This window comes from Chiloscyllium punctatum, unplaced genomic scaffold (genome assembly GCF_047496795.1).
Source record: "Chiloscyllium punctatum isolate Juve2018m unplaced genomic scaffold, sChiPun1.3 scaffold_241, whole genome shotgun sequence".
NCBI classification, from domain to species: Eukaryota; Metazoa; Chordata; class Chondrichthyes; order Orectolobiformes; family Hemiscylliidae; genus Chiloscyllium; species Chiloscyllium punctatum.
This window is the reverse complement of record NW_027309975.1, coordinates 4829-7500: the sequence shown is the minus strand read 5'-3', so window position 1 is coordinate 7500 and position 2672 is coordinate 4829.

Sequence of the window (2672 nt, the reverse complement as noted above, 5' to 3'; positions counted from 1 at the left end):
CTTAGAATATTTTCGAGTTGGTATAAATCAGTAACCACTGACACTTAGAATATTTTCGGGTTGGTATAAATCAGTAACCACCGACACTTAGAATTTTTCCGGCTCAGTAGAAATCAGTAACCAAGCGCATTTTTGAATTGGTTACTGATTTCTCCGTTCGAGTTGCGGCTGCGGTTGGCTTCAAATAGTGGTGGGGGCTTAATTATCGCCGAGGGGAGCATGTCCCGGTGGTGTGGCCGAGGATGGAGTGCCTTTTGAAGGGGGTGTTTCTGAATTTGGACCCTTTTTGAGTTGCATGGCCGGATGGGTGTGGTTTTGAAGGGTGTGTCTGTCTGGAGTGGCACCGGCGTTGGTGTGAGGCTGAGGGTGGGCGTTCGGTTCCTGGTTAGGGATAGGGAAAGGGTGAGACTTAGCTTTAGTGCTCGTGCCCCCGATTTTGGTAATGTTTGACGTCAATTTTCCAAGGAGGCGAATGCAAGGCTTCAGAGGGACTTTGAGTGTTCGGGGGCGGGGTAGCTCAGCCGGATTTGCCCCGGCGGTTCTGCGGACGGTGTTGACTTCGAGGGCGGACCGGCCCCCGTGTTCAGTCCGAATATCGTGCATTGTTAACGGCGGGAAGTGTTCCAAAAGGGAATGGGATTGAATGTGACTGCTGAAGCCGACTTTGAGACCTGTAACGCGGGTAGCTCGGCCGGATTTGACCCGGCGGTTCTGGCGACGGTCTCGCCTTCGAGGGGGGAGCGCCCCGCGTGTTCAGGCCGAATTTTGTGCATTTCCATCGGCGGGAAGAGGTCCAAACGGGAATGGGATTGAATGTGACTGCTGAAGCCGACATTGAGACCTCTAACGCGGGTAGCTCGGCCGGATTTGACCCGGCGGTTCTGCCGAAGGTCTCACCTTCGAGGGGGGAGCGTCCCGCGTGTTCAGGCCGAATATCGTGCATTGTTAACGGCGGGAAGTGTTCCAAAAGGGAATGGGATTGAATGTGACTGCTGAAGCCGACATTGAGACCTCTAACGCGGGTAGCTCGGCCGGATTTGACCCGGCGGTTCTGGCGACGGTCTCGCCTTCGAGGGGGGAGCGTCCCGCGTGTTCAGGCCGAATTTTGTGCATTTCCATCGGCGGGAAGAGGTCCAAACGGGAATGGGACTGAATGTGACTGCTGAAGCCGACATTGAGACCTCTAACGCGGGTAGCTCGGCCGGATTTGACCCGGCGGTTCTGCCGAAGGTCTCACCTTCGAGGGGGGAGCGTCCCGCGTGTTCAGGCCGAATTTTGTGCATTTCCATCGGCGGGAAGAGGTCCAAACGGGAATGGGATTGAATGTGACTGCTGAAGCCGACATTGAGACCTCTAACGCGGGTAGCTCGGCCGGATTTGACCCGGCGGTTCTGCCGAAGGTCTCACCTTCGAGGGGGGAGCGCCCACCGTGTACAGGCCGATTTTCATGCATTTCCAACCGTGGGAAGGGGTCCGAAAGGGGATGGGGGTGAACGTGACTGCTCAACCCGACTTTGAGACCTGTAACGCGGGTAGCTCAGCCGGATTTGACCCGGCGGTTCTGGCGACGGTCTCGCCTTCGAGGGGGGAGCGCCCCGCGTGTTCAGGCCGAATTTTGTGCATTTCCATCGGCGGGAAGAGGTCCAAACGGGAATGGGATTGAATGTGACTGCTGAAGCCGACATTGAGACCTCTAACGCGGGTAGCTCGGCAGGATTTGACCCGGCGGTTCTGCCGAAGGTCTCACCTTCGAGGGGGGAGCGCCCACCGTGTACAGGCCGATTTTCATGCATTTCCAACCGTGGGAAGGGGGCCGAAAGGGGATGGGGGTGAATGTGACTGCTCAACCCGACTTTGAGGCATCTAACCCGGGTAGCTCAGCCGGGTTTGACCCGGCGGTTCTGCCGACTGCCTCGCCTTCGAGGGGGGAGCGTCCCCCGTGTACAGGCCGATTTTCATGCATTTCGAACCGTGGGAAGTGGCCCAAAAGGGGATGGGGGTGAATGTGACTGCTCAACCCGACTTTGGCGCTTCCGAGCCGGGTAGCTCAGCCGGGTTTGACCCGGCGGTTCTGCCGACGGTCTCGTCTTCGAGGCGGGTGCCTCCCCCGTGTACAGGCCGATTTTCATGCATTTCGTACCGTGGGAAGTGGTCCAAAAGGGAATGGGGGTGGACGTGACTGCTCATACCGACATCGAGACTTGTAAGCCGTGTAGCTCGGCCGGGTTTGATCCGGCGGGTCTGCCGACGGTCTCGTCTTCGAGAGGGGGGCCTCCCCCGTGTACAGGCCGATTTTCGTGCATTTCCAACGGTGGGAAGAGGTTCAAAAGGGGATGGGGGTGAATGTGACTGCTCAACCCGACTCTGAGGCTTCTAACCCGGGTAGCTCGGCCGGGTTTGACCCGGCGGTTCTGCCGTCGGTCTCGCCTTCGAGAGGGGCGCCTCCCCCGTGTACAGGCCGATTTTCGTGCATTTCCAACGGTGGGAAGAGGTTCAAAAGGGGATGGGGGTGAATGTGACTGCTCAACCCGACTCTGAGGCTTCTAACCCGGGTAGCCCGGCCGGGTTTGACCCGGCGGTTCTGCCGTCGGTCTCGCCTTCGAGGGCGGAGCCTCCCCCGTGTACAGGCCGATTTTCGTGCATTTCAAACCGTGGGAAGCGGTCCAAAAGGG